Source organism: Erpetoichthys calabaricus, chromosome 2 (genome assembly GCF_900747795.2).
Source record: "Erpetoichthys calabaricus chromosome 2, fErpCal1.3, whole genome shotgun sequence".
NCBI lineage: Eukaryota > Metazoa > Chordata > Cladistia > Polypteriformes > Polypteridae > Erpetoichthys > Erpetoichthys calabaricus.
The window spans coordinates 258,208,310-258,234,315 of record NC_041395.2 but is presented as its reverse complement, the minus strand read 5'-3'; the positions used below and the strand labels follow the sequence as shown (position 1 = coordinate 258,234,315).

Genomic DNA, 26,006 nt, shown 5'->3' with positions numbered 1-26,006 from the left:
GTCACCCCCAAGCCTCCACTCCTTTGACTCCCGCTGCCATTCCCTGCCATGCGGGGGAGTCCTCTGGAGTATTTGTTGTTGGTCCTGTTCCCTGGCTGCTCAGTAAGAACAACCTGCAGCCCCCCTTTGAGCATCACATGCTCCATCCCCAGGGTGCCATTCTCGTCTGCCTGCTATCTCACTTTTGCACCAGCTCTCTCTCACTTGCTCCTGCCCTTCTCTCCATCCTTTAACCTTTGCTCTCGTTGTCTAGAAGAGTTTTTCTTTTTTCTTCCTCCTCCTCTCTACTGTACAGGCTCCTTTTATATTGCCTTAATTGGGCACAGATGTAAAACAACACTCCATGCAAGGCAATAATGAGGCATCTAAGTTACACTCACATTTGGACAAGTATGCGCACCCAACCAGGCACCCCAACTAGCACCAGAGTGAAGTGCACTCGAACACCCGCACCTGCATTCCGTATCCCAAGCCTGCACATTACTGGGACCTGATTATTTAAAAAGCCGCCCTGTACCACAGACCACTCATCATAGAGGTGCCTGTCAACAGACAATTAATGTATTCCATCCATCCATCATCCAACCCACTATATCCGAACTACAGGGTCACGGGGGTCTGCTGGAGCCAATCCCAGCCAACACAGGGCGCAAGGCAGGAAACCAACCCCGGGCAGGACGCCAGCCCACCGCAGGGCGCACACACAAACACACCCACACAACAAGCACACACTAGGGACAATTTAGAATCACCAATGCACCTGACCTCATGTCTTTGGACTGTGGGAGGAAACCAGAACACCCTGAGGAAACCCACACAGACACGGGGAGAACATGCAAACTCCACGCAGGGAGGACACGGGAAGCGAACCCGGGTCTCCTAACTGCGAGGCAGCAGCACTACTCACTGCACCACCGTGCCACCATTAATGTATTTTCACATTAATTTATCAAAAAAACTTTATATGTAAGGAAAGTGTGTTGCAATTTTCAGTTCTCAAGTTATCAATGACTAATAATAGTTTTACAAGTTAACTTCAGAACACATACCACTATCTTCTGAATTTTTTTTTTTTCTGTTCCTCGTGGAGCTTTATTGCAGCATTTTACATTCTTTAAACACAAACTTTTGCCAACAAGTGATGAAGCAAACTGCCTGTGGAACACTGATATACTGTATATTTTAATAAATAGTTTCAGCAGAGATGTCTACTAAATATGTAGAGAACTCTTTTTGTGAAACAATGATAAATACCCAGAGTACAAAATGTGAAATTTCCAGTTTTACCTTGATTACAAAATTCATTATAAATCAATTTTCAGACGACTCTGCCACTTGGAGGGATAGGACAGCCCTAATTTGTAGTGGTGCTACAGTTTCAAAATGAACTGGTTTTTTTTTTTGTTTTACCTGAAGCACTGTAAAATTAACATTACATTCTCCATCCCTCTTAATGCAATTCAGGATTGTGGAGAGCCAGTGTCTATCCCAGCAGCATTGTGTGAAAGTTAGGAAGCACCTCTAGATGGCGTGGCAGTCCAGAGCAGGGCCTACACTCACATGTTTCTAATTTACAGTCACCAATTATCCTGACAAGAGCAACCTTGGGGATGGAGGATGAAACCCAATGCAGACATGAAAAGAACATGCAAACTCCACAACAACTGGATATGGGTGGGATTCAAACCCAAGTGCTGTGTTCATAAATGCAGTAGTGCTATTCACCCCACTAACAACACTGTGAAAATGAAAATAAACCCAAATGCTCTACTTAAATGTGAACAGTATGTTCTGTTTTTAAACACCAACGGTTCTAAAAGTTGGTGTTGTGATGTCTATGGGACTGAAAAAGAAATGCATGTTTGTTGGGAAAGAAATAGTAAAATGCAATATTTATAAATTCACATGTACAAAATAAGGAAAAAACATTATGAAATTTCTCATTTGTAATTTGGTGATGTATTGCAAGGAAAAATATTTCAAAAGTATACTACAATATATTTTCAAACACCTCTACTATAGGGTATATCAGGTTTTTAATATTAATATATCTAATGCAATATATTTAAACAATAATCATATCACTTTCTTTTTAAATTATCACACTTTTAGTGTAATACAATTATTCTTATGTGTTAAACTAACAAAAACATCTCAAAATTATTTGTGAACATTAATTAGACAATGAAAATATTATTTATAATTTCAAAGACAGATATGTAAATTTTCAAGCAGATTTAATGCAGTTTAAAGTTGCAGGATGCCAGAACATATCCTGGTAGCATTGGGCATAAGGCATAAACTCACCAGGCAGGGTGCCAGTCCTTACCAAGGAACAAGCATACATACACTCACAATCGCTCAAGCTGATGTACAGTACTAACTTGCAGGATTTTGGAAATTTGGGAGGAAAACTGAAAGATCTGTAGAAAAACCTATACAAATACAGGTAGAATATGCAAACTCAACACTGGCACATGATTCAAATCCTGGATGCCGGATCTTGAAACAGTAGCCATGAAAACACTACACCTTATGTCCCCCAATTCGGAGAAAACCTTTTTTTTAATTTTGAATTAAGGAGACATCAAATGTTCAGAGGATTACACCAAATTAGTGATTCAGACAGCTACAGTAATTTAGTGTTCTTGTTCATTTCAGAGTAGTACTGGGCACATCCAAACTTCACACTAATGACATTCCAGCTTAGAAGCAAACATGGGGCAAAGTTGTACAAAGGTGTGATAATGTCAAAATCCCTGTTAAATCAATATAATGCTGATGTATTATAGCTTCAGTTTCATTCTGTATCACTTAAACGTACAAAGCAATCTGAAAACTAAAGTATAGCTGTCTCATGTAGAAAAACTCACAACATCCCAATAAAAATGTAGATTTAATATTTGTATAAAAAATTTGCATTGAATCACTCCTCAAAAGAATGTGCGACAGGCAAATCACACAGATAAATGTATCTGTGAGTGCTTCAACTAATGCTGCCACTACTGTCATTACACAGAACATTTCATTTAAAAAGTGGTAATCTGGCGTACAATTGAACAAATTTAGGAGAATAAAGTCAGTGCGTGTTATGGAAGCATTTAATTAATTTTGAATAAAAAATGATTTATGTCTGTGAATAAAATGGATTAATTATACTCTTATTTTTCAGATGCTTATGCCATAAATGTGAGGCTCTGGGGTTTAGAAAACCCAGATGAATACTTAAATATAACTAAATTATAAGTTTGTATTGCCATACTGTTCATCTTATATATACAGACAATACGTTCAGAGCTTGGTTACTCCAATACACAATTGCTGTCCATTTCAGAACACAATAAAGCACTAATTTCTAGAAAAGTTACCAGCATTATTAGTCTTGCACAAATGTCTCTGAGATGAGCAAAAATATCAGAGAACTTGGAGAAAATGTATAGCTATTAGTACAATTAAATGATTAAAACAGGACTGTTTAATCATATCTATTGTTGCCATTAACTACATTTTACAAATAAAGTAAAAAACGTGTGCAGTTACACACAGAGTAAAATTAAAAAAGGTAAAGAAAAGGCCACAAATTTAATTAGACTTAATAGCACTCAATGTCAAGGTAAATTCTGAATGTAATTGTATAAAGCCATATTTGTCCAATCAATATTTCATGTGGAAATGTAAAGATTTCACAATCATCAGGCCAACTGACATTTCTTTGTTAGGCAACCAGACAATAAACTTGTAAAGCACTATAGTTTGAAAAATATTTAACTGTAATCCAAATTATCCATATTAAATTAAAAAAACAAGTGTGTAAATAACCATTTTTAGAACAACTAATTTCATATACACTTAAAAAACAATCTGTATTTAACGCTGAACTCCAAAAAAAACTACTGAAAATGCTGGATTAAGAAATACTATGCCTTTTGTTTTAAGTAAATTAAATGTTATATTGGAATCACATGTATCTACACTTGTGCTCATTGAAATAATTAAACAATTATTATATCCTAAGAAGTTTATGTATAAAATTACCAGCCAACCTGAGGCGTACCATAAGCCGCATAATCAGGCCGCTTTTTTAATGATTTTTAAGCACAGAAAATTAACATTTGAAAAATCGGTAATGTAATAAATCACCAAGAAAAGTAACATTTCATGTGCCCACCCCCAACTCGTCATCGGAGTCGTTTTCCTCTTTGCACAGTCCACATGCACGTGTGAGTCATGTAGACTTTTCATTGTTGTTTGCAGTTTTGGCTGCTTTTCTATATATAATCCACCAAGTCACCTGACCATGGAAGTACCAGGTTTGGTGTACAAAGGGCAGGGACGTAATCAGTGCGAGCATATGACCCGCTAGCCATGTTTTTGAAAGTTTGGCCCTGTGCCTTATTAATTGTCATCGTAAAGGCAAATCTAACAGGAAATTGTCTTCGTGTTAAAGGAAAAGGCAAATTATCCGCGACAAACAAACTTTTTTACACGGTGCATACCAACCTGCGGCGTAGTATACGCCGCATAATCACGCCACTTTTTTAATGTTTTTTAAGCAGAGGGAAAAAAATGAACTTTTGTAAAATCCGTAATGCTGCTTTCAGTAAGTACAATGCACACGCGTTTAATTTGTTGGCCACTTTTTGCCAGCCGTCTTTTCTGGTTTGTGCTGCTTTTACAGTGTTACTGGTTGTGCATATTAAATCTTGAAATCCTTCGAGTAACTAATTAACTAACATTGTATGAAAACAATGCGCCCATTCTTTCATCATTTTGTTGCAGCCTATCAAAGACTTGCTGATCATGTTTTTTAGACTCAATATACATTGGCTTTTCACTCAGCGCGAGGGCGCGCATTCATTTTGGATTATTACATCCAGCTAGTCTGCTAGACTAATCTGCTATACGGCTGGGTTTGAAAAACCGACTTATCCCGGATGAGTTTCACTGGCATAAATGATTAGGAATCTGGTTGGAACAAAACCCTGCATCCACAGGGGTTCACCAGGACCGAGTTTGGGAAACACTGCTGAACACAGACGAAACTGACTCAGGTGAGGAGTTGGGGCAGGCAAAGTGGTTGCAGCTATTGATTATTCAGTGTTGTCTGCCTGGGTGTCTGATCTGCTCGACAGGATCATAAATAAAAGGAAAACAATGTGAAGGCAATGTCACAGGTGATCCTGTAGTATAGCGGGTCCAAAGCTCCCCTTCAAAAGGCCATTTTTAAATAAATAATCATCGCACTCACAGCGTAGCGAGGGGCGTGGAAGTGTGGCTGAAACGGTTTCCGGGTGGAGTCGTGCTGCAGGGATTTCTCCCCTGTGCAGTGTGTGAGCGAGTGAGGAGAGAGAGAAAGCCGGTACGTTAGAGTGAGCAAGAGCAGGCTCGAAGGCAATGTGTTCCTGTGGTATAGTGGGTCCATAGCTCCCCTTCAAAAGGCCATTTTTAATCAGGCGACTGACAGTAGTGGAGTCAGGCACAGAGAAGGTCAGCTGGTGAGAGAGCGTCTCGACTGTTGCAGGGCCTGCATCGGTGAAGCAGGCGAGACGCTAATGAAAAAGAGGCACAGGGCTTATTGGTTTTTAAAGACTGCTTCCTTCATTGTGTTTTAACCTCAGTTTTAAAGGATTGCGCGGCTCTCTCTCTCGCACTGCCTGTGTGTGCCTCTGTCTCTCTCTGGCACTGCCTGTGTGTATGCGCGGCTCTCTCTCTCGCGCTGCCTGTGTGTATGCCTCTGTGTCTCTCTGGTGCTGCCTGTGTGGGTGCGCGGCTCTCTCTCGCGCGCTGCCTGTGTATGTGCCTGTCTCTCTCTGGCGCGGCCTGTGTGTGTGCGCGGCTCTCTCTCTCACGCTGCCTGTGTGTGCCTCTGTCTCTCTCTGGCACTGCCTCTGTGTGAACCAACGTTCCACTGAGGTTGACTAATGAAAAGTCAACGTGGCTCAGAGCTGCAAGTGGACTGTGGCACAGAAAAACAGAAATGATGGCATGTTTTCCGTGGCGTCGCGTCCGAGTTGGTGGGCGTGGCTCTGCGAGTTTTCGTCGTATCCAATGGTCTAAGAGTTGGTAAGCATGGCTCCTTCCTGCATCGCCATTGGTGTCTTACTTGTCGGCGGGTTAGTGAATCCACGCCCCTTCCAGCGTGCTTTCCATGAGTGGCTACTTGTCGGCGGCTTAGAGAATTATATATATAGATGGAATATCACATTGCTTATAACGTTAGGTACAATAGCTAAATATTAGTTGAAAAGTTTAACATTCTAGAATAGTTAGCACAATCTTCAGCTATACACACTGCTCAACTTTACTAAGCAAGGGTGAAAAAGATAATATTGGTATTGAAGCTGGAGCAAAACAACTAATTAGTCAGTTTCAGCAAAAATAAAAAGCAAGACAAGCAACTCTAAAAATGGAAATCTTAGCTGGAAGCAATACATTCAACAAGAAAAAACAGAAGAGAACATCATAGTGGAATACTTTGGCCATGCTTTCCTATTACATCTAAATATGCAATGTTTTTTGTAAGAGAGCCTAAGATGAATGGGTCCCTTTAAGAATATATCTGTTGAATGTGGAGTGTACTATTTCTGTCTCATTTCTTAATTAAGCCTAATACTGCAAAACAAATAACTCAGATGAAGGTTAGTAAGGGGTATAAACTTGAAAATGTAATTTTCAGGTAAAACTACAAAAGGAGCTGGCATTGAAGTGGGTGACTGATGGTTGTTCAATGAAAAATTACACCTTACAGCAAGTGTAATCAAAGAGAGCTATGCACATTTACTTTTTACTTTATCTAGTTTGCTACAGTATTCAGTGGGTGAATTTCCCCTCTAAGATGGAGGTGTTTGGTTAGAAACCAACAAACATAGTGGCAGCAACAGTAGCCTGGGCTATTTTTTACAGTATTGGGAGAAGAACCGATAAAAAGAGCAAGACTTAAAGATGGTAACTACTGTAGATATGTTAGTATGCCAACTTCTTCTACATCTCATCAAAGCCTTTACTTTAATTTCTGGAGTTGCTGTGACCATGCAGAGGCCCAGGGCCTCATGCAGAAGGCTGTGCATAGAATTCACACTAAAACATGGCGTACGGACAAAAGCGGAAATGTGTGTATGCACAAAAAAAACCCAGATGCATAAATCTGTGCATCTGCCAACTTCCTGTGATGATGCGGGTTCGCTCCATGCTCCCAGTCGACTTCTGGGAGCTCTTAAACCCAACACCGTCAGTAATGTCACCGATGAGCTGGACAGTAAGGCACAACAATGAAACAAGGGGATGGTGCAAAATGTGCAGAGTGCTTTTATTTAAAATCAACAAACCAAAAACAAAGTGTCCAAATTAAATAGTGCAGTGTTGCAAGGTCATTACACAAATAATCCGATGAAAAATGAGTGAACTAGTGGAGGCTAAAAACACAATGAGTAAATTCTTTTTAAAAATGAGGTTAAAATAACGGCAAGAAGCAGTCTTTTAAAACACAAAGCCCGGGGCATCCTTCTTTGACCTGGAAACTCCCCTGCTTCTCCCTTCCGGGCCCCGCAACAGGGGAGTTACCCTACCAGCAAAATGCAGCTCCTTCAATACTGGTCCGGTAGCACTCCGATCCCTGGCTACGTTGGGCTCCAGCCGGACCAAGACTTGGGTTCCTTCCCCAGCGGCCAGGGCACTCATGCTGGGGTTCAACATGCCCAAAGCCTCCATAACTTCGCTCCTTTCAGCAGCCAGTTATCTCTGCTGCCAGTCACTCCAGCAACTCCCAATTACTCAGCTGAAGCAACTGCTTCAATCTGCCCCCTCCAAGAGTTGGCCAAACACTCCTCCGGGGCTCTCCTACCAGCTGCCTGCCTTTGCTTCAAGCAAGCCTGCTGTCACTCGCTCACATCGGCTCCCCACTTCCTGCCACCTTCTTCTTCTCCCTTAACCTCCTGTTCTCGCTCTTTTTTTTCCTCTTTCCTTTTCTCCCCATTCCTAGTCACCTCATGCTTCTATTTAATGATCCAGGGACGTGGATCAGGTGTGAAAATCAGCAGCTCCCGACAACAATTACAGATGTGGATGACTCCTCACCTTTGCACTTAAGTGAGGACCGTCCACATCACTAATCACCCGGGAAACCGCTTCGGCCACATTACCATACCCCCTCTCTAAACCACGAGTGCGATGACTTTTAATTTAAAAAGTGGCCTTTTTAACATGAGCTGTAGACCTGCTACACAACACTTCCATGTTCTTCCGCTCCAAAAATCCTGGTCAGTGTGAAAAGTAACGCACGTGTACGCGCCTGCCGCCACTCCCAAACTCCTCCCAGAATTACACCTCTTTGAATATGCAAATCAATATATATAGCACTTAAGCTCAGTGTTCTGTGAAAAGGCAATGGCAAAAGCACGGGGGAAAACAGAAGAACTTCAGCGAATACCAAGTGGAGGCAAGGAAAAACGTACTATTTGTTGGTTTAAACAGTGGTATAAACAACAAAAGGAAGTTGACATAGAGTGTTGGAGAAACTCGAAAGCTCAAGTTCACAAAGTCGCACAGTGCCCAAAATAAAAAAAAAGTTGTCAGATATCAAAGTTGTCATGAAAAAGCAAGTTGTAGCTCACTGTATGAGTGTCATATGAAAGCTTATTAGGGTAAGGAGAAAAGAAAATAAAAAATAGGCACACAGTGGGAAAAAAGATTAAAATGTCAACTTTAATCTTGAAATTTCCACTTTAATCACATAGTTTATTTTGTCATTAAAGTAGAGCATCATAAACTTCATCTTAAAATCGTTTAATTTACTAGTTTCTCAAATACCATCATAACTTGTTCTTCTATGTGCTCTGTGTGTGTGAATCACTACATGCTTCTTAAATGGGCTTTCTCTTCCTCCAACAGGACACAGAATCCATTACATTCCTGATATTTCAGCTCTCTGAATAATTAAAATACTGAGATGTATACCTGATATCATTTTCATGATGACAGGAGTTAAAGCATGTTATTAAACATGGGAACACGGTGGCGCAGTGATAGTGAAGAGCTAGCGCCTCATCCAGAGATTGTTCCTGCCTCCCACAAGATGCTTGCTGCGCCATGCACAACCTTCAATGAAATAATTTATTGCAGCAGTACTGTCTCTTTCAAACATACTAACCCCCAATTCCTGTCCTTCCTTTTTTTTTCTCCAAGTAACCAATCGCCACACAATCAGCTCTGTAAATGATGTTAAGCCATCTGTAAGCTTAGAACGCAGATTCTTCAAAACTTGTAAGGAACATTGAAATATCTTCACAGTACATGTTTAATTATTCCATCCATCTATCCATCTAGTGTCGCACCAGCCCCAGCAAGAATACAGCACAACACAGGAACAATCCCTGAACGGGGCACCAGATCATCGCTAATGCTGTGCCACCATGTCCTCACATGTTTAATTATTAACAATATAGATTATTTAAATGATGTTAACATTTTATCTGTATAATGTAATAAACATATTTTGCTGCATTTCATCTTAAAAATGACATCGTCATCATATGTAAATACGCTTTTTATAATGTGGCTCAGGTTGTGCAATATTATAACTGTATCACAAGTTTACAGTGAGGCAATTGTACTAATAAGTACAAACAGTTCTACAAGGAGCACTTGATGGACTGATTGATTGCGTTTATAGTTCTTGGGATGAAACTGTTTCTGAACAGCAGGGTCCGTTCAGGAAAGCCTCTGAAGCGTTTGTCGTATGAGAGCAGTTCAAATAGCACATGGCTGAGGCAGCGTGTGCTTGATGCTGTATACCGATAATTCTCTTTCCGATCAGCTGCTGTAGAGCTGTGATTCCACACTCAGATACAGTGGGATAAAGGGAAACCACACTGAAACAAAAGCACTGCTTTGACACTGGGTGCAACCAGTTTGCAAAACCGAGCGGAGAACTTGCGTATGCCAAGCATTTAGCTAGCATGAAAATGTGCGTGGCTTTACGCCAAGTTTAGGTTTTATACTTTGCGATGTGAGCGTGGAAACGGGCTTACGCAACATTTTTGTGCGTACGCACCATTTATATGTGAGGTCCCAGGAGATCATACTTGTAATTTTTGTTACTGGAGAATTCACTGTATTGCAAGTTGTTAATTCAAGTAGCTTTCATTTCAGCAATTACAGAGCTTCAAAGCATGGATCATATGTACTGTACATGAAAAGTTATACCGATAGCGACATGAATTTCTCATATGGAACTATTCAAGTGGGTTCAGGGTGCTGCTGACTCATCAGCCTTTAAATAACATTAACCAGTCTAAATTCAAAGTAAATACCATGGAAGGATATAAGGCATTGTCCTGTTTACCTAGACTTTCACCAGCACAAAAGAACTTCTCTGATGTAAGAACAGATATGATTGTGATGTGCAATGCCAACTACATCTCCAGAACTTGCATTCTGAATGGATAATGAAGTTGCTTAGCTGTGCTACAGGTCTACTCACCCATGATATTTGGTCAGCTTGCAATCAGAATTTCATTTGATAACCAGAGGTGAGTGGATATCTCTGCAGATTTGTGACAGATAAAGAGGCACCTAGAAACATATTCATTTCGGGGATTTAACCCGAAGATGAACTCTTGCTTACTCTCATGGCCATACTCATGCAACTATTAACAAGCACAGACTCATATATTATGTGACAGTTGATCCTATTAGCAGAGGTTACACCTTCCTTTAAACTGGAAGTGAAACTTAACCAAGTTTGGGAGAAGCAGCACATGTTTTAACAAGAGAATCTCAGCACAGAACGTCTGTGTTTCAGAATGTGTAACACTGCTTCTATGACCTTCCAGAAGCCTAATACCCAAAACTGAGCTAAGTGAAGACAACAAAACACCATGAAAGAAGAAGCATGTAGCAAAGACAAAGAGTCCACTCCACCGAGAGAGAAACACTAAACAGAAAAGCTTGTAAAAATCAGGTATCACTAGAAAGCTTTTTCATTAACTAAGAATAGGCTCCTCTGTGTTACATGTTTGTCTTATCTTTCTTGTATCTCATCTTTTATGTTGATCTACTGTAGTGTATAAGTTATGATTTTTAAAATTCTTGTGTTTTTCTGTTTCTTAAAATATGTTTGTTTCACCTACCTTGATATGGGTCTATTAGCCAGGTATCCCAATTTGCAGAAAGAGGTAAGGAAAATAAAGTGGAAATCTGATGAAAATACTTTATTAATTATTTTCTTTTATCATAAGCAAAACTGATAATTGATTAATAAATCCATTCCTCTTCCCCATTGTACCTGAAAACCTAGTAAGCTTAAACACTGTTATAAAAAAAAGTTAGACCACACAAGAGCTTGCTTAATTCCTAATGGGTACAAACACCAGTGTGCTGAAAAAAGCAAACAGTGTCAAGAACAGATTTAATAGAAATATAGAGGCTCATTAATTAAACATGTTCCAAATACAAAGAAATTGCCTGTGCCTCTGCACATTCAAATAATAAAATCTACGAAAAAAAGAATGTCAAAATGGCAGAGTTTAGGTTTTCCAAAATGAGTAGCAGAGCTGACAGTCATTTGGGCAAGGTTATTTTCATAGTGGGGAAAAATGACCACATCCAACAGATCCCATAACATCATGACAAAATAGTCATATTGGGCCCATTGATTAATGCAACATAATCAGCCAAACAATGCACAAGATTAATACAGACAAAATTCTTTATATGACAAAAATCACAAGACAACAAATTGCATTCTACCAAATGATAAACATCCCAACAACAGCTAAAGCAAAAAACACAAAATAACCGATAGCAGATGAAACTGGGCAAGTGTAAGATCAGCCCCTTGCTTCTTCTGAGTTTCTCGGCCATCAAAATCTGTTTGGTGGTGCTGACTTCATATGGTTTAGCTTGTTTGCTTACAGTTTTCCCCATTTTATACACACAAGAAATGGAACTACGTGCACAATTCTGAAAATGTGACGCTCATGTATCAACAGCATGACTCCAAACTGTGAAACTCAAAGCGTATTTCCATTGATCTCACTCAAATATTATTCTAAATCACAGTTTTGCAAATCTCTGAATACAAATTGCATCATTTAGCACATTTTGTTCACCTAGAAACACTAGCCTTCAAAATGCAACACCCTGATTACCAATTAGTCTCACTCATGTTGCACCTTTGCAAACTCAATTGGAAGAACAATTCAGTCATGTCTCTAGAGTATAAAAGAGGCCTTAAGTGACTTATACAGTGTGTTAGGCAAGAATATGGAGCAGTACGAACACAGAGGAAGAGGAAGAGTGAGAGTAAGGGGAGGCCTAGCAGGCAGTGGAAGCAATCCAGGAAGAGGAAGGCAAAGGCAAGCCATTTCTTCCAGTGAAATACACGGCAACTTTGGTGGACCATATAATCAATCATGGCCTAACCATGACTGAAGCTGGGCTGCGAGTCTAGCCAAAGGTTTTCCAGGCTTTTAGAAAAGGGAATAGTTAAGTAACCACTTGAGAAGTTTTACAGTACTCTCTACAGTAATTACAGTATGCCATAACTTTATGGTTTCTATGGATACCTATGGCGCTCACATAAATGTACCCTATAGTGTAATGTTTTGTCTTACACTTACATACAGTAGCTATACAGTAAAATGTGCATCTTGCAGCACTATTTTGAATTTGTTGGAGCTTTTGAAAGCTCTTGTTGGGTATCCCGATGAGGAGTGCATTACAATAGTCCAGTCTGGATGAGACAAAGGCATGAACCAGCTTTTCAGCATCACAGAGGGAGAGGTATAGGACGGAGTTTGGCTATGTTTCGGAGATGAAGGAATGCAATTTTACAAAGGTGATATATATATATCAAAAGACAATTGGGAGTCTAACTTGACACCCAGATTTGTAACAGAAGGGGAGAGGGTAATGGTACAGTCAGAAAAGGAAATACAATTTACAGAGGAACGAAGTTGATGGGGGGTGTCAATTAAAAGAGCTTCAGTTTTGGTGCTGTTCAGCTTGAGGAAGTTCTTGGACATCCAGGCCTCAATCTCATCCAAGCAAGAGGAAAAAGTTGATGAAGGTGTAAGAGAAGTCGAATCCAGTCTCACATAGAGCTGCGTATCATCGGCATAGCAATGAAATGAAACTCCATGCTTGCGGATGATGTGACCCATGGGTAGTATATAGATATTAAAGACGGTCGGCCCAAGGACTGATCCTTGTGGGACTCCACAGGTGACAGTGTGGGTATGAGATTTAGCATCCCCCAAGGGCATATACTCAGTCCTGTCTGTAAGATAGGACTTGAACCACTCGAAAGCAATGCCAGAAAGTCCAATTGTATAATGAAGATGATGAAGGAGAATATTATGATCTACCGTATCAAATGCAGCTGTAAGGTCCAGGAGGATAAGGAGTGATGGAGAGCCATGGTCAGCAGCCATCAGGAGGTCATTGGCGACTCTAATCAGGGCTGTCTCTGTGCTGTGAGAAGTTCGGAAACCAGACTGAAATTTTTCAAACAGATTGAATTTTTTGAGGTGATCCTGAAGCTGAACCAAAACAACCTTTTCCAAAACCTTAGACAAAAATGGAAGGTTGGAGATCGGACAATAGTTTGCTATCACTTATGGTTATCACTATAACAAGAAAATCACCATAATCAACATTGTTTTGGAAAATAATGCCATCACTCTGAGGGAAAACTGAAATAGTGTCCTAGGAGACAATATCAGTTTCTCAAACATTGATCAGCTCCGGCTGTCCACAATCAACAGTATCTTGAATCAACACCAGTTGAGGAAGCGAGTATATCATATTCCATATGAGTGCAACTTTGACTGAGTGAATGAGCAATGATACCAATACGTGCATGTGAGTGGAGCATCCTCTTAGTTCTCTGTATAGATATGTCACTATGTACCTCAGTGTTCCTGTATGTAGGCCTTTGTCTGATATGCTCATCCTCCCTTTTCAAAGAATGCTTGAACTTGACACCAGTACTGTTCCCTATGAATATATCTTCTTTGACCTTGCAGGGTTCAACCTGAAAAAGACCAGGTGGTAGGGGAGGATCATCATTGGCAACCATGCCGTTGTAAATGTCCCTGGGCGCTGTGGCAGAAATGTCATCATGAGTGCTGCTATTGCTCAGCGTGGGCTCATACATCACCATGCACAACTTGGTTCCTATAACACTCCCTGTTTGCTAACATTCTTTGACGAAGTCAAAAATATCCTCATCCTCCCACAGGAAGAGGAACCAGAGTAGCCCACCTTCATTGTCTTTTAGGATAATGTAAGTTTCCACGGGGCCACTCAGGTCTGCGACTTAGTAGTGTAGTGCTGTACCTTCCACCATATTCCTCATTTCTAAATCCAATAGAGGAATTCTTTTTAGCATGGTGATTGCAAATGTACAAACATAGACCCCACAAGCGTGTGGCATACATCAGGAAATGGAGGAGGCAAGTGATGAACGCCAGGAATGGATCTGCCATGCCACACATTTTTTCCCCCGCTGCTTGGCCAGAGAAAACATCACAGCTGATGTGGATGAGGTCCTCTGGCCTGACCAGTATCAGAGGCGGGATGCAGAGTGATCCATTTCATTGCATTTTGCAATTGTTTTTGTCTGTTTAGCTGGACACTTTGTCTTGCAGTTATGAATAAATATTTCTTTTGTTACCCTTTTGTATCTATACACTGACTTTTTGTAGTGTTTCTCATTGTACATATATTACATTGGTGAAATTACTGAGTTTTGCTACATACTACATAAAATAGGTAACATTTGTATTGCATATACTGTATGTGTAGTACTATAAATGCTATTTTGGGACAAACAACCCTACATTTCAACAACACGAAAAAAAAACTAAACTTATTTCCACTCACTTGTATGCATCCGAATATGTAACAGGGCCTCATGAGGCCTAAACATACATGAACACTTTTGATGGCAGTGTTTTGCATTTATCACATCAGTGTTTTTTGATGCTCCTTAAGACATAAACATATAATAGTTGTGTGTATTGTTTTGGTGAAAGGAATCCGTTTTGATAAGACAGAACATGGTTTTGAGTGCTGTGTTTCATTTTGCAAGAGATTTGTAGAGTTTTGACACAGTAGTTAACTCTTTATGGTTTGTTTTTAGAGTTTTGAGAAATTGAGGCACGGTTTCTGGAAATGTGTTTAACGTTTAGGTGAAAACTAAGTTCAAACAAACCAGAGTGACCCCATTCAACCATACAGTATATCCTTCACTATGGTACACTACCAGTGTCCATAATTATGGTATTACTGTATAATAGGTTGAGTTCCACAAACTTTAGTGTAGTCAAGTTTAAACATTTTTGCAAAATTATTTGGTATTTAAATGTTGAGATTGATGAGGCACCACATATAGTAGCAGGCAGATCATTTAAAAGATTATAGACTTTGTAATAAAAGACCCTGCCTCTTCCAGTAGTAGAGTATTATTCAAGCTAATATTTTAAGACTACCTGTACATTTGTATAACATGAATGATCTGCTGTATTATTAATAGTTATTATTATTTACTGTTAATACAGAATACTTGTTAGACTCCTTTAATCAGAATGACTAAGGAGAACAGCCATCTTAAACAACTTGCTATAGTTCACATGATAAATGAAAAGCAGTAACTGAACCAAAAAATGAATAGTTTATATTCAATGCCCTAACCACTATGCCAGGAAATTTCAACAGCTGAAGCATTAAGTTTCTAACCTTTTTAATTTTTCATCATGGCAATACATCATCACCATCATCCTTTTCATTCAGTTTATCACACAGAGAGTGGTTGAACTGAGCTAACCAGCTGAATTGTTTTTCCCAACAAATATGAAATAACCAGCATAGTAACTCGGTGACTAGTATGATGATGCAAATGAAAACTGGGATAATTAATGTGTTCCTATCACTATAAATCTTATGTACTTAATCAGTATTTCAAAGTAGGGGAAGAAAAATTTGCAAATAGATTATTTTAGCAGATTACAAATCTCTGCAAGCATGGAACACAAAAAGATGTTAAAAACAGACACCACAGAATTATTACATATTTATCATTTTAATTGCATCCAAAGCAGTCCAAATATGCAGCTAATACTGCTGACACCTCTAAACCTGCTGTGTCATATCTTCATTCCAAATGAACTCTTTATCACCAACATATATTAACTCACAGCAGAAATCCAAATTATTATGAGTAATTGCTTACCTATTGCTAAAGCTTGTCGGTATTTATTAAAGAAATACAAATGTATTTATAAGACAAAATTGAAAATGAGGCAGATAAAACAGAAAATGTCTAAATTGTACTTCAATAAACAGTGTTAGCACACATTCCTACAGAAGTGGTGAGATCTAGCTAAAAATATATTTCAAACTACTGAAAAAGCAGCAACATCTCAAAAGGAAACTTATAGTGATTAAAGAGCAATCACAGCATGTGGCATCAGAGGGCACACTTAATAGCTTCCCCATTGTGCAAAGGAAAACATTGGAAAGCAACAACTGTCATACTGACAATGATATTCAAATCAGTGAACCCTTCCTTGTCATTTGTAAGATGGTTTTATAGTTATAAGATCCATCAACAAATCTCCACATAAATTATGGTACAATTTAATATAAGTGAGGTTCATCAAAGCTTGGAGAATTGTTCTGCTATATTCTTAGGTGTTATTAATGCTCAAATTTAAAGCTGACTCCAAAAAAAGAATTCGAGAAAAAAAATACTGTACTGTACATTCTTGACTTTGTATTCAGAGGAAATATTTTTTGTTTTCAATGACAGCCATTATTTTATTTGGCTATGAATACATGGAAATATTTTTTGTTTTAATAGTAGTTAGAATAAAACTCCACCTGAACACCAGCAAAACCAAGGAGTTGGTGGTGGATTTTAGGAGACCCACACCCCTCCTTGACCCCGTGATCATCAGAGGTGACTGTGTGCATACCTGGAGTGCAGCTGGATGATAAATTGGACTGGACTGCCAATACTGATGCTCTGTGCAAGAGAGGACAGAGCCGACTATACTTCCTTAGAAGGCTGCCGTCCTTCAACATCTGCAGTAAGATGCTGCAGATGTTCTATCAGACGGTTGTGGCGAGTGCCCTCTTCTACGCAGTGGTATTCTGGGGAGGCAGCATAAAGAAGAAGGACGCCTCACGCCTGGACAAACTGGTGAGGAAGGCAGGCTCTATTGTAGGGATGGAACTGGACAGTTTGACATCTGTGGCAGAGCGACGGGCGCTGAGCAGGCTCCTGTCAATCATGGAGAATCAACTACATCCACTAAACAGTGTCATCTCCAGACAGAGGAGCAGCTTCAGCGACAGACTGCTGTCACTGTCCTGGTCCACTGACAGACTGAGGAGATCATTCCTCCCCCACACTATGGGACTCTTCAATTCCACACGGGGGGGGGGGGTAAACATTAATATTATACAGTTATTGTCTGTCTGTTACACCTGCATTGTTCTCACTCTTTAATTTAATATTGTTCTTTATCAGTATGCTGCTGCTGGAGTATGTAAATTTCCCCTTGAGATTAATAAAGTATGTATCTATCTATAAACCACTAAATTCTTTTTAGTTTGCTTCTTGCAAGATAGCATTTCCCATTTTGTACTGTTATTATAGTTTGCACATTTCAATAATGAAATGGGATTACCCTTTTCTTTCATTCTTTTTGCTAGTTCTTCAATATTTGCTACCCATTCAATTTTAGCATCATCTGCAAATTCCACAAGTTTACTAACTTTATCAGAATAAATGTAATTAACATAAATTAGAAGAAGTAATAGTTTAAGCATAGACCCCCTGAGGGAGTACACTAATGATACTGGCCCATCTGGAACATTTTCCACTTATTCATATTCCTTGTCTGAGGCCAATAAATCAACCTCAAGTACAGTTTTGTCAGTTACTTCAGATGCTAGTGGCTTTCAGTTTCCATATTAATCCTTGATGTGGTGCTGTATCAAAGGCTTTTTTGGAATTCTAAGTAAACTACGCTGTATGCTTTGCAACAGGATTTTGCAGCTGTGACAACTTTGGCATTCAAATCATCCATTTTTTATTCTCCTCACTTTAACCATTAAAGTTCTTTCTAAAATATGTTTTTTATGTGCCTACACTTTGTAATTCTTTTCTGAACAGTATAGCACAATGATGTCAGACTGAAATTCAACAGACATTGTCCTATTGTTTCTGTGTTCAAGGAATCAAACCTTAAATATACTTTAGGGACTACACTACTTACACTGCATTTTCCAAACGTTCAATGAAATGTCACTTCATTAAATGAATCATTGAAATGGCCAAAATGTTTGTTAGTTTATTTACATTAAAGTGTCAGACATTCCATTGTATAAATTAAAATGTAAAACCTGACATTTATTTACATTTAAATTCATGTGTCACATACTGTATTTACCAAAGTCTTAATTTTGTCACAGTCCATCTGTGATAGTAAAGGATATTCACCATACCACCTAACCAACTTGTTCAGTCAAATTTCATGATATGGATAAAAAGATCCTGGATGACCCCACTTTTAACATGGCCTAATCTGAAGAAATCTCCTTGTGTGATAATCATGATTTAAACTTATTTTTGCACCTACCTGCATATTGTGCATAAAAACCCATCTACAGTATGCAGTTTCCCACTTCTTATAATTTGGTTGTGTAGGTATGATGGCTTTAATAAGCATGAGAAATGTATTTTCTCTACTTTTTATTCAAAATACACATAAAATTTAAGAGTATATGTTTATGGCACAAAATGTGTTTATCTTTGAACCTAGGATTGTCAGAGTACCTGCATTAGACTTCCACTCACTTAGTACATAAGTTATTATTTTGATGATTCAGACAATACTTCTTTTTGTGAAAATATAGAAACAGATCACAGGTTACTCTTACAGGTGCACAAAACTATGTTGTTCATTTATATCAAGTACTAACGAGTCGAGTGCACCTTTAAAGTATAATAAGGAAGCCTCAAGCGAAAGATTTTAAATCCTCCTCTTAAACCTACTACTGCAGTTATAAACATAGCCTTTAGTTGGTTTAAAAGTATTTCTCCAAGAAAGTAGTATAAATTGTTATATTGCCATACACATTTATATACTTATTATGTTACCATTATGTTATTATTATACTGCCATTCTAAAGAATGTTGAAATAACCAGAAAATTGCTACAGAAATACACTCTATGAAACTAGCATGTCTGTTACAGTAAATTAACCATATGTGCTATATAATTAAGGAAAAACCGATTATCTTAAATATTTTGCAATCTGCATTATGTTGTTAAATTGTATTTTTTGGCACATAGATAACACACACATATTTTAAGACATTATTACCAATACGCCACTTTGATTGGTATTGTTAAATACTAATGAAGACATAATTGATGGATCTTGTACTGCTCATAAGTAAAATGCTTTGCCTTCATTAACCATATTTGTTGCCTTATCCAAAAACAAACACTAGAATGGTTTGTTTTAGAACTATCACTGTTAATAACGGTACATATTTTTCTAACCAAGTGAAGTAATCAAAGGCAAATGATATTAAGCTGTATTTAGTTTCAAGAAATATGTGCGGTCCCTACATTGGCATTATTAAATTAAGCCATTTTTCACAATGAATCAACTCTTTGAAAATCCTAAAGATGTGAAAGTGTGGTTTGTTTGCATTGGGTTTTAGTGAATGACTGTTCAACTATTACTGTAGTCTCATTTGAGTATCAAAATAAGTCCCCCAAATTCATTGTTCTGCGGTGGTTTGGCACCCTGCCCGGGATTGGTTTCTGCCTTGTGCCCTGTGTTGGCTGGGATTGGCTCCAGCAGACGCCCGTGACCCTGTGTTCGGATTCAGCGGGTTGGAAAATGGATGGATGGATGGAAATTCATTGTTACTCTGTAATTCAAACTGCATCGGTGGAAATATTTTTTGTAATTTCCACAAGGATCTGAGTCTGCAAAAAACTAAATTTATTGTCATACTTATTCTATTCAGAAAATTCATACTGTACACAAAAATACTGCAGTATGACTGAAGATGAGTGACGGATTTTACTGTATAACCCATTTTATACAAGAACGAGTACTTGAAATAATCAAAAACTCTCAACAGTCCATTAGTAGTTGCTCAAAGCAAACAATGCCTAATACAATATGCCGTTATGTCCATAATATATGCAGACTGCAATTCATGTATTTGAATATATAAACAGAATTATGACTACTTCTGCATATCAATGTAATGTACCTTTAGAGTCATGATTCGTCTTTCTGTAATGCAACCTGTGGCTACAATTTTTCTTGCTTTTCCTGTACTTTATCTACCCATCCATCAGTTTTTTAGACTGCTTACCCCACTACGCAGTTGTAGTCTATACATTTATCAGCTATATGAACGCAGAAACACACTATAACTGGGAGTGCCAGCCTGTTTGAATGCTACGACAAGCCAGGGCATTTTAAAGTCACCAACTTGTGTTTGAACTACAAGACAACACAACACTCCTTCAAGCAAGCCTTAAACTATCAGAGAACATGTAGAGAGCAGCCAGAAAGCACCCAAGCTTGTAACTAAATGTGAGGCGCAAGCACTGAGGCAACAGCACAACCACAACACGTTTTGGATATTTAAATGAAGATTCTTCTGCTTCTTACTAAAAGTAGCCATTACTACTTAATCTTCATCTTTCAGTTATGGTGTTCATGTCATTGAAATCTGATAACAACTGAGCAAGGCACTATAATTATCTTTCACAGAAGATGTATCCTTCTGTTTTTCGCATGCACTATCCATCGATCCATTATCCAAACCGCTATATCCTAACTATACAGTATATGAACCATATTTGGAATCAATCAATCAGAGAGGTCAGTAAAACGTTGTTTTGGGACTGATAATAAGACAATAATCAGCTGCAGCTTAACAATAACTAAATGTTGACGAATAATAAGTAAAACTAGAACTGATTGTTAGGATTAAGTATAAGGGCATTACTGGTTTGTTGCTGCCTGGCTTTTAATTCCATCCAATATTAAAATTAGAAACTTTGCTACACGCAAGCTTCTTACCCACCCTGACAGCTGCCCACTAGTCAGGCCAACACTCGGAACAGAGAAAGCATTCATTAGCCACATTCCCCATTAGGATGATGCACCTCATTAAATATTATGCTTCCTGGCCTGCAATAAGAAACTAATTCAGATATGCACAGTGAAGCATTTCTTTATAAAGGTTCATTGCTAAAAACACTCACAAATGATTAAAACTAAAACATCTGCCACAACGGGAAGCATTTGCACACTAATAGCAGTAAGGAAAGGACTGTAATCAGCTCTTTATTGTTTAATTACCTATGTGTAGATGTAGGCATTGTGGCAGAAAATGAAAATAGTGAACTGCTCTCTGCATCAACCACAGCTTTCAATTACAGTTCAGCTCTGGAGTACTGCGATTTCTAATTTATATCCCATCTAAACAGGTTAATACGCCAAACTGTGATGAAATACATTGGGAGCAGTCTCCAGTGAGAAGCGAGAGGTCAGAATATGATAACTTCACCGTAGACGAATAATAAAAACTTTACATTGTCATTTCACAGACCACTGGGTATACAGAAAGTTATTACATCTGCAGAAAAGCAGACACATCCCTGCTATACAATCTTACAAGCAGGTGATTTAAGACTTTAGAGGATCGGTGATGGGGGTGGGGGGTGGTGTTTTATTTCACTGAATGTCCACTTGCATTATCAGGGCCCGCTAGCGATGGGCACACTGTGGCACAAGGACAGGATTCGTGGCAACCAAAAATTCAATACGTGTCTGCTTTGGATACAGCAGAGTTACTTAGACGTCCGCGTGGCATGTCGGTAATAGCTGGATTGTGTTTCTTGAAACCCAAGCGGAAGGCACGGCTAATAAAGGCGTCAATTAGCCTCTCACGATCCTGGACTGCGTCCAGGAGGAAAAGAGACGCGAGCACACACAAACAGTTCGCAGCAGGTGATCCGCACAGGGGACATCATTCTGGGAATTTTGCTGTACTCCTCGCGGACGCAGGAGACCGACAGCGCTGTAGTACCGCAGAAAGTTAACAGCAGTCATATAATGCGCACCGTGCCAGCACTTGTTTTCTTCGCCTTGAAGCTCAATCAACTGCAGTTTTAGCAAGGGGATGGGGGGTCTTATGGTATCAGTTTACCCACCTAGGCAACAGATTGCATTACAACTACGAGCAACACGTACAGTAATTGGATGAAGCATTTCTGAACAGCGGCTCCAGAGACGGCGCACACTGTTCGCCTTGAGCAACTACAGAATTAAATGCAAATACAATTTAATGCAAGCTGCCGAAAAATAACGAAACCGCCAGGCAAAGAACACCACAGTTTATATGAACTTACTCTGTTCAAAATGTTAAGTATATTAGTGTGGACAAATGATGGTGGATAATAATAAAATGATACCAACAGTATTTCATAAAGGTACACAGTATACCCTGTACAGAATCAAGCAAAACACGCATTTAGTCTGTTTCTAGTGTAATCCTTTTTATTGTTTATTTTTGTAGTGCTGTAGGCTTTAAAATATCGGCTAACAAAATAGCAACGTCCGTCGGGCAAAATCGTAAGCGTAACCGAACAGTTTATTTGGCACCAAACTGTCCGCTGGTAGTTGTGTTTCCTAAATGATTCACCAACGAGCTTTCATTTTCTAATATCGAAAATGCTGAAAAAGACAAAATCCAACGACTTACCATATTAGCTGCAAAGCCATGTAAATCCTATCCGGATAGCCGTGCACAGAAACTGCTTTTAAGTACCAAGAGCATCCCAGGCAATCCAGCAAATCAGAAGCTCTGCTGCCCTCTATCAGCGGCTAGCTGTTACACAGAATGCTGGTGCTTGGAAATAACAGTAATTAGTCATCCTTTTACTTGATATTTTTCTCTTGTACCTTCAGAAAGAGCAGAATGAAACTGACGCAGATTAGTGTTGTAACGTGTCAAAATCCATCGAGTCCTTCCTATTCCTCCCGCTTCCCCTCCTGTGCTTCTCTGCTTGACGGAGCGCGCAACCCCGTGCCGCTCGGCTCAAGCTCCAGACGGTAAACTGGGAGCCTGAGCTGAGCCGCGGGAACGTGTGCGGCGCTACATGACGTGGGAGCGCTAATCTTATTAGAGTCGATGAGAAAGGTGAAGCTGGGCAAATCGGCATTACAGACCACGCTAATCTGCTGTTTGGCTACCGTGAGCACCAAGAGACGGCGAATGATACAAGTGTTTTACACTTTTTAGAATGCCGGAGCCAAAAAAGTTGCAAAGCTGCCCAAACAGAGATTTATGCACACTCGCATTACACGGATACTGAATAATGCACCTGTATTGGTTTCATGGCAGCTGATAACAAGTCTGTGCCTGATTATGTTTGTTTGAAAGCATGTGCATATTTCACCATTGTATCATTGATAAATAACTTATTACCAATGTGATTCCTAGTATTTTAGGTAAATCCCACCGGAGAAACTCTACTATCGGTAAAAATTGGCAATGAAATAAACGAGGTCTCGGTCTGTTGTGTAAAACTGAATTAAAAGAGAGGCGTCGTTTACCTTCTAGAGCCAAAGCCGAGCAGTGCTTTATCTTGTAAGTTATTATAGTTGCACCGATCTTTAATGTAGAATTGTTTTACATTGGCATAAGTTTTAATTTATTAGAATTAAAATTTCAAACATGAACTGCATATATGCATTTAGTAACATCAAAATGATATCTTGTCTGTGATAATGCTTAACAAAACATGATTAATACATTATCCTATACATGTATTTCCATTTTAATTATCTGCTCTTTATTATTATTATTATAGGTGGTACATTATTGCACCTAAAGAGAAAAATCCTCTCATTTGGTGTACTCAATGAGTGAGATATCTCTGAGAAAGACACCCATTGGCCCTAGAATGACCCCAGTAATTCTTTATTTGCTTTGCTGATGGAGCATAATAAAATCAAAAAATCAATATGTTGAAAGTATCTGATCCTTGGAGAGAAGCACCCGTGAAAAATTATGGTGTATAATTATCTATAAAATTAAATTGCATATTATTCTTTGCTCCCAAGAGCAATACTCGGCTGTTAATAAATTATGTATACATTTACAAGACGATAACAACCAATCATGGTTTTTCAGCCAAGCCAGTAAAAGCAAGCTATTCCTACTGTATATCTATGCATTGAAAATTTTAGGGTTATTTATAAAAGATAGCTATTCTATTTGATGTGTCATTTGAGGAATGAAATAACACATTGAATATTGTATAGCAAACTGTAGTAAGTAGTAACTAAGCAATACTCTGTAACTTTATGGACAACTGCCTATTTTCTACTGAACTATAAAGAACAATCCAAAACATAATTCTCAGACAGTGGAATGTGCTTTGCGCAGTATTTTCTTTAAGGCAAAGCAGCTTCATGTCATATGTATTCATAAGATTTATCCAAAACGGAACCTTTCATTTTAATCAAAATATCTTTTCTACTAAAATTAGGTTCACTTCTTTTACTTGTAGGTTATTCTTTCCATTTGTTTCTTATGCCATCTTATTTTTTGCTTAATCTTCTCTCCTTCATTTTTTAAAATTATTTTTATCAGATTTCTGTCTACTTGCATATACATATGAATTCCTACTGAAGCAAGGTAAAGAACTTTCACAGTGAATGCTCGAAGTGTAGTGCTGAATCAGCAACTCAAGGTGGATAATGCTAATCATTCAGCTCAACTTGTGTTATCTTACAATAGTTCAGATTGTATTGTACAATACAAGCCATAATATTCTCAAACCCACTTAACCCAATTCATGGTCATGTAATTATATCCTAAAATCAGCGCTTCAAAGCCCAGACGTAAAGATGCAGCAGTTTTTCCTTTGGCCTCAATCCACCTATTCAGGGCAATTTCTTGGAGCTCTGGTTCTCCTTTAGTCAACTCGACTTCTTACTCTTATCTCCTTTCTTTTGTTTTTTTAATTCATCCATCCACTTTCAGACTCACTTAATCCAAGGCATGAACTCAAATAAATGCTATCCATAGTAGAATGTGCCGTGTTCAGTGTCTTTCACAATTAAAGTGCCATCATCATTTTGAGGAATTATAAGGATCTGTAGAACTCAAACCAAAGTGTTGTAAAAAAAAAAAAGAAAAAAAAAAAAAGAAAAACAATTCTGAAAACATTACAATTGATCTTGTACAGCTGACATTTTCCAAAATTACACCATCACTTAAATTACTTATTTTCCTGGACTGTCATTTCAACCTGAATCTTTTCTTGAAGAGTTATTTTAGAATATCTGTTCAGGATTGTGTATATATACCACAGACTCACTCATCACGAAATCTCCCAAACCTTCAGGACTTGGGACTTGAAATTTGGAATGTAGGTTACCCTTGGCCCATAGGTGCTTGCTAAGAAACGGTTTTAAAAATTTCATGGTCTAAGCACGAAATTTCTTATAGTTTTTTAGACTTGTTTGTATGTCTGTCCGCTTTTCACGAAAAAACTACTTAACAAATTTAGATCGGGTTTTTTTCTAAAATTTGCTTGAAAATTCCATTGATTTTGTGACTTTCTCATCGCGCTAAGTATCATAGTTCATTTGTGGTACCAATTTATTAGCCCGAATCCGAGAGAGACTCATTGGGCTGCAGGGAGGGGAGCAAGGCCCTCCTCACTCACGTGTCTGCCTCAGAGTGTAACCTTAACTCCACTTAGTTAGTGAACAAGAGAACTACTTAACAGATTTAGATCTTTTTTTTTTTCTATAATTGGCTTGAACATTCCGGTTGATTTTGCAACTTCTCTTTTGCGCTAAGAATCATAGTTTGCTTGCAGGAGCGATATATTCGCGCTAATCCGAGACAGAGGCTGTGGGCCAAGGAGAGGGGAAAGAGT

The 26,006-nt window shown here is 38.7% G+C and overlaps 1 protein-coding gene across 1 annotated transcript in view; it reads right to left on the bottom strand.

The window, feature by feature from the left end:
- The window catches only part of pcdh15b (protocadherin-related 15b), a 718,592-nt gene extending 695,404 nt beyond the window's left edge, over nt 1-23,188 (bottom strand). The window contains exon 1 of the mRNA XM_051923141.1: nt 22,814-23,188. The gene's annotated coding sequence lies outside the window, so the exon portion shown is untranslated. The remainder of the gene's footprint in view (nt 1-22,813) is intronic.
- Between the last annotated feature and the right edge of the window lie 2,818 nt (nt 23,189-26,006).